Source organism: Helianthus annuus, chromosome 15 (assembly GCF_002127325.2).
Source record: "Helianthus annuus cultivar XRQ/B chromosome 15, HanXRQr2.0-SUNRISE, whole genome shotgun sequence".
Classification (NCBI taxonomy): domain Eukaryota; kingdom Viridiplantae; phylum Streptophyta; class Magnoliopsida; order Asterales; family Asteraceae; genus Helianthus; species Helianthus annuus.
In genome coordinates this window covers 171647373-171660861 of record NC_035447.2, presented here as the reverse complement: position 1 = coordinate 171660861, position 13489 = coordinate 171647373, and the positions used below count along the sequence as shown (strand labels likewise).

Genomic DNA, 13489 nt, shown 5'->3' with positions numbered 1-13489 from the left:
GCATCAAGGGACTCCAAAGGCCCATTGTAAATAGTCTTATGCAACCTACGGTATCTAATCCCACGTGCCTTAATAATTACACCAAGACTTTTGGGAACGATGAACTATTCGGAATTCGCGTGTTCAGCCAAAATCAGTTTGGACTACAACTATGTTTTCAACATTGTTATACCGAAATCAGTTTGGTCTCACTACGCGATGATAACCCAATCGGTTTTGGTTCGGTTCGATTCAGTACCGGTACTCGCTATAGTAACAAAAAGAGAAAACCTACAAAGACGAATACCAGTATCAGTTTCGATACTAGTAGAACGCCTTCATCCGTTTAGGCTAAGAATTAACAATAATTATAAAATTATAAAAATATTAACATTAACAAAAGAAACTGAAAATTATTATTATTACTATACGTGCATCAATTTAAATTATTATTTTATTATTAATGTATTACTTTTAGATTTTATAGATCCCTTTTAGTTTTAGATTTTATAATTTATCACATAACACCCTAAAACTTGTAATACATTTAAGTATTTAATATATATATATATATATATATAGAGAGAGAGAGAGAGAGAAAGTATAATGTACAAAACTGCTTAACGTACGTGACAAGAACATAACGTGCGTGATTAATATAGATAACTTGCGTGATTATCTTTTGTTCAAGGTTCCATGCGTGATAATTCAGGTCCCATGCGTGATAATCCAGGTCCATGCGTGATTATGTGTTCTATGCGTGATAATCCACGGCCAGGATTGTCGCGTACGTGAAGTAGGATAAGCCGTGAAGTATGTTAACCGTTCTCTCTCTCTCTCTCTCTATATATATATATATATATATATATATAGGTAGAGGATCCTGTAAAAAGTGCTCAAAGTGTGAGAAGTGTAAGAAGTGTATTATAACACTATATATAATACTATATAACACCATATAAACACCGTATAACAATATGTAACACCATATAATACCATATAACACTATGTAACACTATATATCATTATATAACAAATATAACACTATAGGTTGTCTGATAGCATGTCTATGATAGATGTATAGTGTTATATTTGTTATATAATGATATATAGTTTTAGATAGTGTTATATGGTATTATATGGTGTTACATATTGTTATACGGTGTTTATATGGTGTTATATAGTATTATATATAGTGTTATAATACACTTCTTACACTTCTCACACTTTAGGCCCTTTTTACACTATCCTTACCCTATATATATATATATATATATATATATATATATATATATATATATATATATAGTGGAGAGTTCAAATGAGAAGAATTTTTTTGTAAGAAGAAAAAAGAAGAAATTTCAACCAATAAGAATGCTTTATTTTACTTCATTTAATATAAGTATTTAATATTATTATAAGGGTACATTGGTAAATCTATATAGGTCATTAATTTGTAGTCTTCCTTTTTAATAGCTAAATACATTAAATTTTTTGTAACTTATCTTCAAAATATATATTTTTTCAAAAAAATAAAATAAAATGATATAAATTGTAAAATGAATTACGAGTTGTGTAGGATAAATTACGAGTTGTGTAGGATAAATTTCAACGTGTAGGATGAATTTCGAAATATGTAGGATAACTTCTTATGTGTGTAGGCAAAAAAAGTTAGTGTGGAGGATAATAGTCCTTATAACTAATTAATTAGTCAAAAAGGATAATAAATGAGATAAGTGAAAAAAACTATTTATTATTTTACAAAATTACCCTTTGTTCTTTTTCTTCTCAATTAAATTTTCTTCTCAAATGAACCTTCCCATATATATATATATATATATATGTATATATGTATGTATGTATGTGTGTGTAGTGTGAGATTGATTGGGGAACACTAAAAAAGTGAGAAATCAATGAATACTCTTAACAATTTAACTTAACATGTTAAAAATCATATTTTTTAAATTTTTTCAGCACTTTTCTTTATATATACTTTTTGAAGCATTTTTAATAAAAAAAATCAAAAACTAAAAATATTAAAAAAGGTAAAAAAGCAATTCATTACATAGTTAGTCTCTGTGGTTTGTACAAAGTAACATACTTAGGTTAATACCTCCAAACGTTACAAAATAAAAAGTTAATACCTTAGAAGGTGATTGTAAACTATAAGTACCTAAGTATGTTATTTTGTGCAAACCACAGGGACTAACTATGTAATTAACTCTTAAAAAAGGCTTAATTTTTTTTTACAAAAAATGATTTTTTATTGGAATAGTTTCTACCCATTTTATAAGGAAGAGCGTTGAAAAAAATTAAAAAAAAATAATTTTTAACATGTTAAGTTAATTTTATAAGATATATTCTTTTAAACTGTTTTTAAACATTTTTTAATATTTTTAGTTCTTTATTTTTTTTATTAAAAATGTTTCTACATGTATTTATAACGAAAAACGCCGAATTTTTTTTTAGAAAAAGTTGATTTTTAACATTTAAGTTGAATTTTTAAAAGTGTTCCCGGTTCCCCACTTTTTTAGTGTTCCCCAACGAACTCTACCCTATATATATGTATAGGGTTATATTCATTTGTGAACAAACCTTTGATTGTGAACACTAGTGAACTAATCCTAGCCCTTGATTATCAATTTATAAGTGTAAATCAATGATTAGGATTTGATGAAAAAAATACACTAGTATATTTTACGATTTAATAATATAAATCAATGATCAAATTTATTCACTTAGCTCACAAATACACTACTCTTCATAACCACTAATGCCACAAATTCTTGTAGTAAAGATTAAAAGTAATACATTAATAACAAAATCACAAATACACTATTGTTCGTCACCACTAATGCCACAAATACACTACTGTTCGTCACCACTAATGCCATATATTCTTGTAGTAAAAACTTGATCTGTCCACTTACTTGAGAATAACCCTAAGGGATCATATTTCTCTTTAACCTTCAAAAACTCTCCACCATTTTTGTACTTCTTGATAGCCCCTTCTAAAACTCTCCACCATTTTTCTTATCATTTATGCAAGTTTGATTTCTATTACTTTGTGTTAATCGATCCAATCTTAGCTATGAGCTATCAAGAACAGACTGTTGAGTTATAGCAATCACTTAACCCAACTAGTTGAGATCTTGTCTAATTTTAATTATTCCTAGTACGCCTTGGATATATATCAACTTTCATCTGTGTCAAGATTATGTCGAGTGTTTATGAATGTATGTTTACGCAAATAATTTTAATTATTCCTAGTACGCCTTGAACTGAGACACATCGAAGCAAACAAGGAGGCAAAATTAGGCGTGGTATTAAAAGGGGACCATAAAGAGAATGATTGTTCTGACAAGCTGAAGGTTCATGAAGCCATTGAATATGTAGGAGTCGCATTCAAGAAGTTTTGTTATGAGTGCAAGAAAGCAAGGGAAAATATGACACGTACATTGTTTGTGATGGAGAAGTATCCTTTGGTTGAATAACCTCAAATATATTTGCAGATAGATTGTTTTCATGTTCAATTTGTGCTAATTATATGTATTCTCATATAGTCTTATTATGATTGATTTTGATAAATAAGAAAGAAAAATCATCGCATGATTTATTATTTATTGTATACTTACATATTTATTGTTATGTTATGTGTGTAATCCTACTCCTACACATTAATTGTTGATATTAGAGTATATAGTTACTCATGATCGACATTAGTTTGTTACACATATAGTTATTGAGTATTTGAATCATTAACTAACTGATTGATGAAAATCGTACTATATGTGTATGATTTAGATAATTTTAACAAACCGTAATAATATAATTAACAAATTGTACATATATCTACTTTCAAAAAGAGATTCAAACTTATAACTTAAATAGACTCTAGAGTTCGGTTTGTGCCGACCATTGATTTGAGACTTGAACCAAAGTACAAACCCTTGCATCCTGAAAGACTTTCCCAGGCCTACACAAATAACCTTTTTGGGGGGCACAATGAGCACACACACAAACCTTCAAGTGCACAACCCTCCTTAACGATGGTTAAACCACCTTTGAGTCCTAAAACTTGATCTGTCCACTCACTTGAGAATAACCCTAATGGATCATATTTCTCTTTAACCTTCAAAAACTCCCTACTCTTTTTATACTTCTTGATCGCCCCCTCAAATGCCACATTTCGATTCTTCCCCCAACCATCGTACTTAAACACCGCCATTTGTTCAATCTCTTCTAAAACATCTTCATAAAGTCTTGGAGTTTTGGGATCTCTACTTCTATAATATGTGATGTCAAAATCTAATGAGTCTTCTTGTTTTCCTATGTATGCATTTGAGCCGGTAACATATCTCATGAGGATCCCATTATATAGATCTATACCACATAACGATTGTGGTGCGATACTTACAAGCTTTTGTACGTCTTGGATGAAATCTTTAGCTTTTGAAAGGACAATGCTGAATGTGGTTTGGTGAAAGAACAAACCCTTCACTCGGGGATCCCATGGACATGCAGTTATTTCAGCATCTTTCAAGCCTTTTAGGCAACCTCCTGATGCTTGAAGTCGATTTTGATACCCGATTACAGGGTAACCCTTAAAGATAATACCTACACAAAAAAGATGATTACATGGTTGTCTTAAGATGGAAAGTTTTAAAGATTATATTACCATCATTGGTCAGCCCAAATGCACTCCTTATTAAAGTGTTTGTAGTAAGCTTTCCATTTCTGCACTTTCCAGCAGCATCACCTTTAGCTTCTTGATCTTCCTCTGCGATTATTAACGCGTACAAATATGAGCTGACGTAATACTGAAACTTAAAAATATGAGTTTATGTAATCTTCTACAATTTGCATGCATACTGCATACATCTGTTCTTGACAAGAATGTTTCATGCGACTACCTGTAGCTAGATCTTAAGATAAGGAGTGCAAGTGAAGGCGTTGATCGAAAACCGGGGTGATCCCAAAGTCCATTTCCAGATACATTGGAGGAAACTCGATCATCAATGCGATAAACAACTCGTTTTTGGCTTGGGTACCATGTTATGTCTGCAAACTCATGTTGTCTCCCGAAAGCGATGACTTGATCTGATAAGTCTGTATCATTTTTTGCTAAGAAGGTAACAGATCTCTTGAACAAGGGTTGTAACTTTAAAGTCACCTATAGATTATGAGCTCAAAACAAATGTATTTAAGTATGCAAAAGACCCTTTACAATAAACACTATTAAAATCAAAGCTTATTATAAGAGCATTTACGTTGCATTCACCAACTTTATCCTTATAAGGCCACTGGGGGTGGCAAGTTATACTTCCGTGATAAAACTCCATAACGCGTGATACAATGAATTATGCCACCGCAACTGCTCAACGTCAACGAGTGATGGTTTATGTCCGTGATCTTTTCAACGCGTTATGGGATTTTAGTGATGGAACTGTGAGGGGGTGTGAGGGTTTATTGTGGGTATTGTGAGTGATGACCAATGCCACTAAAAAGGTTGTGAGTGATGGAAAAATGGTTGATGACATGGCGGAACTTGATTGGGTACTCACAAGCATCCAATCATCTACTGCCATGTCATCCGCCACTATTCTATCACTCACAAGCATTTTGTAGTGGCGGTGGTCACTAGTGATAGAATTCAATCACTCACAATTTTTTTTAATTTTTATTTTAAAATTAGAAATTAACAATAAAACACTAAATTATAAATTTCATTAAAATTAAAAATAAATTACATAGCAAAATAAAAAACAACTAAACATTGGAAAAAAAAAACTTAAATTAAACGGGTGGCATCTCCCAACCTCACCTTTCGCAAATCTCGCGCTTTTGTTGAATTATAACCGACTTAAACGGTTCGTCGAGATGGGCAATTAAAATTTATATAAAGATGAGAGACCTGAATTGCAATTAAAGGAAAGCTATTTAAAAATAGCTAACAAAAGTTGAGGGGCTAATTTGCACTTTTCATCAAAGTCGCTATTATATAATTCAATTTCATAAAAAGACAAAACAACAAAAGTGAATTGTTTTCAACTCTTTTCAACGTGTGATATAAACAACGCGTTTATATTTCAACGCGTTAAAAATGGTGGCGGCGGCGGCGGTGTGCGATCAACTTCCACGCGTGATGGGGTGGCCATCATGGACCACCCCCCACTCCCCTAATTTAGCTAACCAACACATTCATTACCTCTTGAAGGTCACTTGCCCAACATGCATAAGATACAATTTACCTAATTCCATTGGTTAGCAGGCCATCGGTGGATATTTATGAGTTTTCTAGTAACAGATTCTCAAGGTTAAAAAAATGGTACTAAACCGACTGAAGTACCTGAGAAATGACTCCAAGTACTCCAAGAGAAACCTTAGCTGCCTTCATCTCACCATCAAACTCACCATTTTCTTCTAGAGTTCTCACGGTAGCATAATCATCTTCCTCACTTCCTGCGGTGACAATCCGCATTTGAACCACATAATCATGAATTGAACTACCATCTCCCCAAAGGGTGCTACCATGTGCACCGGTACCTAAAAGACCACCTATCGTTAATCCCCACCAATACGGAGTGTAAGGAAAAGCCAGCCCACTTTTTGCAGCTTCATCAATAAGTTGCCTCAATGTTACACCACTCTCTAAGGTAACAAGCATTTTCTCTTTATCTATTTTAAGAACACGGTTAAGATTCTCTGTACTGATAATGAGCCCATTCTCACCATCAGGACAAACCAACTTTGGTATACTGTGCGAGTAACGCGTAGCTACTCTCATCTTTCTTTTTGCTCGCGTAGCGTTTGCAACTATTGAGACAATGTCTTGTTCGGATGAAGGGTATGCGGCCTCTGCTGCATGACAAGTGCTACGGTCTGGGAACGTGCCATACGAGTTGGTAATAGTGCAGTTTGTAAAATTGTTTGAACATTTAAGGGGCTCTTCAGGGGGGTTACCCTTGGCTAATATGATTATCATTATGATCACCCATTTCAGTATCCAAACTGATCTTGATAGCATGATGATATAATACTGTAACGAAATAGGAAAGGATCAACAAAGGAGATTTATGCAACATTATATATGTTTAAACAAATGAAAAGTTGCTTTCATGGTTAAAAATGCTTTTCAAGCAAAGGTATATGTAAGTGTCGCACTATGTATTTGTTTATATAGAACATGATTTCATTGTGTATATATGTTCTCAATTTTCCTTTGAAGTAAAGCACATGACTCCTTTTATCTTGAAAACCACTTTTAAACATATAGTTGTTCAGTGTGATATTGTATTTTAATAAGTTCCGTTGATTTAACATTCAATTATAAGGGTAAGATCAAATAAAAAGTTTATTTTGCCTAAGTATGATAAAAATGTATCTTAGACTATGGGGTGTGGAGGAGCCTCATCCTTATCATACGTATTAGCGCGCCTCACAAGTGGAGAGCCAAGATCCTTTGGGTAAAATGTCTATCTATCACGTCAGTAAAGGGTTGAAGATGTGAAAAGATAAGAGAGAGTAAGGTAGCGTTTGGTATGAATGAATAGAAGGCGGAATGGAATGGATCATTCCGATTAAATGAAAAAAAACATGTTTGGTTAATATGTGGTAATGGAATGGGGCATTCCACAAAGAATGTAAACCTTCCAAATATAACAATTTTCATTCATTTGTGATATGGTGTTTTTTTTTCCATTCCTTAAGGAATGGAACAAATATATTATTATTATTATTATTATTATTATTATTATTATTATTATTATTATTATTACCATTATTGTTATTATTATCATTTTTAATAACCCACCACCGTCATTCACCTCCGCCGTCACACGACACCACCTCCGCCGCCAACCACGGGCGACACCACTACCGACACAACCGTCTTTGTGACTATTGTCGCTGCCACCCACTGCCACCGTCACCCACTTTCGCCGCCACCACCACCACCCCAGCCGTCACCCACCACCGCCACCACCCACCGCTGCCCTTGTTGTCTCCCACCGTCGACACCTCCGCCCCCGTTGTCACCCGCCACCACCCCTCGCCACAACCGCCACCCACCCCTACCTCCGCCGCCACCCACCCACCTCCACCACCGACCACCACCGTCGACGTCACCCACAACCATTGTCGTCGCCATCACCTACCTCCGCCCCAACCACCACCCCAGCGCCGTTGCCACCACCTCCGACCACCGCTCCGAACGCCACCTATCACCATCCACCACCACCGACTGCCGTCACTCATCACCAATTTTATTCCTCCGTCTATTCTTTCTACCAAACAACACAAAGTAATGATTCATTTCATTCTCACATGGTAACCAAACAAGACATGGAATGGTAATGATACATTCCATTACCTCGTTCATTCCATTACCTCTTACATTCCATTCCCTCGTCCATTCCATTACGTCGTACCAAACAGACCCTAAGTGTTGTCACCAAAAAGTAGAGGAGAGAAGGAAATATGATTTGGGTAGAGTAATGTGGAAGCGGGTACACACCCTTCGAGTGTCAAATGTCAAGGGTTCGAGTACATTAAACTAGAATAATATTACAAGAATTATTAATTTAGATGTAGTATGGTGTTTGTAATACTGAATACCTTATACAAAACAATATCATTAATCATTATGAATATATATTTATTCAACAAAATTTATAAGATATAGTTTTAACTAGTGGAACTCTCCTGCGCTTCGCGCCAGGAATTCCGTCGATATCGGTTCAGTTCGTTACACTACTAATACTCAACATAATAGTTGATGCTTTGTTTTGAACAAAAATTATACCAAAATATCAATAAAAATATTAAATGAGTAAACTCAAGTTATTAGACTGATTAATAAATTGATAATTAATAAATAAATCTTGAAACCTTTTTCAAATTATCATGGAATTAAACGACTCATGTTATTTGACCTTTTAAAATTAGGTGTGTACAAATAATTTATCTTCAATTTAAAAATAAACATAAAACAAAGCATAAATTGACAATTGATGATCTAAAAACAAACGTGTATAATAAATTTAGTTCATTAATGATCTTCATTAGTTAAAAAAAGTAGAAACCATTAAACAAAACAAATGGCTTTGTTATTCTCAAGAAAACTATCCATCTTCTTCCCCCCCAAACCATTTTGTTTTCTCTCTACAAAACCTAAACCTGTTTATCTCTCACCGCCCCACAACCATTACCGACTCCACATCAACATAGCCACCGCAAAACTTACTCTTCTCTTTCTCTACGTTGTCTATCTGTCACCCTCTATATCCGATCAGATCTGAGCAATCAACACCACCGCAAACCGCCATCGCCATCGCAGAGCACCACACCCGCCGCCATCGCCGAAGACAACCATTACCGTCGCTGGTTTGCATTGATCGTCTCTACCAATACCCGTGCTTTCTGTTGAGGGACCAAAGTTTAGAGGTTGAGAAGGACTTGTGGCAATCTCGAACACTTTGATACTTTACTATTGCACCGACCAGTTGTGAATTAATATATGCAAGACATGAAATGGTAATGATCCATTCCATTATCTCGTCCATTCTATTTTCCGTCCATTTTATTACCCCATACCAAACAGACCCCCTGAGACTAAAAAAGTAATTACTCTAACATAATATGATTAAAAAAAACCAGGACTGGTGATGAAAACCTATAAAAGTAAAAGGGTATCAGTTATAATTCACAAATGATAGATTATAAGAATTACTTTCTCCAGACCCATATTTACAAAACCCAGAGAAACTATCCATCAACAATAAGTACACTATGCAACAAAACGTGTACACTTATCTAACCATACTTTTTACTATACTCACCCCAATTGTTTCATTAAGTGAATTACGAAAATACTCTAATATTGTAGCAATCATATTGTCATTTGATATATATAATAATATTTTCTATCGTATGTCCTCTCTCTATTTATCAAAATCAACTAAATAACTTTGATAATATAATTTTGATCTGAGTTATTTTCCTAATAATTCCAATAGAGCATTCTTCAAACTTACTCGATGGTTTAATAGAACTCATATGAAACATATTAATATGTAAGCTTCTTAATTGTAAAAAATACTAATATAAATAGAAAAATATTAAAATAAAATATATTTAAAATTACCCTTGTGCTACTCGAATGCTCTATAGCAGGTCTTTTTACAAGTTGTATCTCACTCTTTAAAATTACCCTTGTGCTACTCGAATGCTCTATAACAGGTCTTTTTGCAAGTTTGTTCCTCATTCTTTGAACTTACCTTCCTGCTTTTCAATCTTTACCAAACTGCAAATAACGGTTGTCCTTAAAGTGGATGAACATTAGTTTACGTATTTTAATACGTATACAAAGACTGTTTTATCCTTGATGATAAAATAAATTACAAAAAATAAGAAATCGATATAGAAAGAGGATTCGAAAGGCTAAATTTCATTCATAAATTAGACCCGATATATGAAGTACCCGACCTGACCCGTACCGAAACCCGATAGATTGAAATATTATGTGTTTTTATTTCGGTTCATATCGATTACTCTGTAATCAATCATTCCATCCTGCGATTCAAGGCGTAAAATTGATTCCATTGGATTCTGGATTGCAAACTTCACCACAATCGGCATCTTCTTCACCCCTTTTCTGTCTTCTCCACCATTTTGTGTATAGGATTTTTGGATTTTGTAGGTAAGTTTCCTTTTTTTTTTTTACTTTTCACGGTTTTTATATTACCATGAATGATTAAATTCTTGAACATACTTGTTCAAACTTGTGATTTGGGGGTGAACCGAACAAAGTTGGAGCTTCTATATTGTATTGAAAGCATTTCTATATTGTATTGAAAGTATGCATACAAGCTGCTCGATGATATGCCTAAGTGAGAATTGCATGACTATACCAATACAAACTTATGATTTAAGATGACAATTGAGTTGAAGTAATCGTTATCTATCTATGATAAAGTGTTATTCCCATTCTTCTTGATGTTGCAAAATTGATTCTATTGCCATATGGCTGCTGAATATAAATTACATGTCTTGTGTGCTAAAAAAATGATTAAAACAAAGCAGCCCCTGGTGGTTAACTAGAATAGAATTGAAACAAACTCTTAGGTCGGTCAATCTAATTGGGTTTTCTTTAACTTCAACGGTTTCTATATCGTAATATTGCTTATGTGGATGAATTTGTTTTTTTTTGTTTTTTTTTTTTTTGGCAACGTACAGTTGGTGTCAAGTTGTTTTATATTTTTATGAAATGGGCAATAAAATTTGGTGCAAATTGTTTTATGTACAGATTGTTATATGATGCTTTGCAATGTTTAAGATGATAAAATTGGCATTTTATTCGGGCTCAACATGTGCAGATATGATTGTTTGTAATTGCAAGAAAATTAAATTGGCATTTTATTTTGGTTTCGATCTTTGTAAATTGTTTTCTGATTCTTTGTTGGGTTAAGTTCTATAGGTTTATCTTTGTGGTCCAAGTTTTTCGGTTTCTTTCTAGTGACTTTATGTGTGGAGATTTCGTAATTGGTTTTTAATCTCCAGGAAATTAGCTCATAGCAACTCGATTGAGCACTTAATCGAGCAGCAACTCGGTCAAGCAGTTGATTGAGCAGGTTAGCAAATTGAACTCCTGGTGTATAATTCCTCGATTTCGATTTTTTATGGTGTTCTTAATTCTTCATTTATGCTATCAATATATTATTTTGACCCATTTTAACCAAATCATTTTTTTGCCCCCACCGACAAAAAATCATGTATACGTCATTGTTATATTAAATCGTGTTAAACAATTCGTGTTCGTGTAACCCGTTTATTAACAAGTTCGTGTATGGGTAATTGAAACGTTTAGTAAATATTTATACAAATAACTTAACTATTAAAGTAAACATTTTCCTTCATTTTTATATTCTAGGTTTTGTAAAACATACCTACAATGAGCGCACATTACAACCAAAGTTGCTAGCCTCATGTTTGATTATTAAATTGGCATTTTATTTTGATCGATCTTCTGCAAGATTGTGAAGAAAATTGGTGCAGGGTCCGTCATTGTAGAGATTATGAGTATGGCAAGTAGTAAAAATCTCAGAAAATTGGTAAATAAGGTTCTTTTTTTAAATCAATACACACCCACCTGGCGACACATTCGAAATCACAACTACACTAATGTATACATGAAATGGAAAAATGATTCATACTTTGATTCAATTGAATCAATCCACAAATCCATCCAACTCAAACCCATAATCGCTCTCAAGAACCGTATTACAGCCTCTCCAGACAGTTGCATCCCCGTTTCCGATGTTTCAAAGAAAGGCTTACAGTTAGAAATACCTATTAAGGTTGCTAGGTTTCTTCGATTATACCCGTCGGTTTTTGAGGAGTTCACCGGACCCAAATACAATTTACCCTGGTTTAGACTAACCCCAGAGGCTGCAATCCTTCATGATGAAGTCTTTTTTGCAAGTTTGTTCCTCATTCTTTCAACTTACCTTTCTGCTTTTCACTCTTCACTTAACCGTAAATAACGATTGTCCTTAAAGTGGATAAACATTAGTTTACGTTAAAATACGTATACAAAGACTGTTTTATCCTTAATGATAAAATAAATTACAAAAAATAAGAAATCGATATCGAAAGAGGATTCGAAAGGCCCAATTTCATTCATAAATTAGACCCAATATGAAGTACCCGACCTGACCCGTACCGAAACCCGAGAGATTGAAATATAATGTGTGTTTATTTCGGTTCATATCGATTACTCTGTAATCAATCATTCCATCCTACGATTCAAGGCGTAAAATTGATTCCATTGGATTCTGGATTGCAAACCTCACCACAATCGGCATCTTCTACACCCCTTTTGTGTCTTCTTCACCATTTTGTGTATGGGATTTTTGGATTTTGTAGGTAAGTTCCTTTTTTTTTTTTTACTTTTCAAGGTTTTTATTTTACCCTGAATGATTAAATTCATGAAGATACTTGTTCAAACTTGTGATTTAGGGGTGAACCGAACAAAGTTGGAGCTTCTATATTGTATTGAAAGTATGCATACAGGCTGCTCGATGATATGCCTAAATGAGAAATGCATGACTATACCAATACAAACTTATGATTTAAGATGACAATTGAGATGAAGTAATCGATATCTATGATAAAGTGTTATTCCCATTCTTCTTGATGTTTCAAATTGAATTGAAATTGATGCTATTGCCATATGTCTGCTGAATATAAATTACATGTGTTGTGTGATATAAAATGATTGAAACAAAGCAGCCCCTGGTGGTTAACTAGAATAGAATTGAAACAAACTCTTAGGTCGGTCAATCTAATTGGGTTTTCTTTAACTTCAACGGTTTCTATATGGTAATATTGCTTATGTGGATGAATTTGTTTTTTTTTTTTTGGCAACGTACAGTTCATAGTCACATGGTTTGTGGTACGCTCCGGTACGGGAACGTGAAACGGGGTCGCAATTCGCTAGGTCTCTAAAATT

At 33.8% G+C, this 13489-nt stretch overlaps 1 pseudogene; it reads right to left on the bottom strand.

Moving 5' to 3' along the window:
* Positions 1–3837: 3837 nt before the first annotated feature.
* Positions 3838–7108, bottom strand: LOC110912973 (annotated as a pseudogene).
* Positions 7109–13489: the final 6381 nt, after the last annotated feature.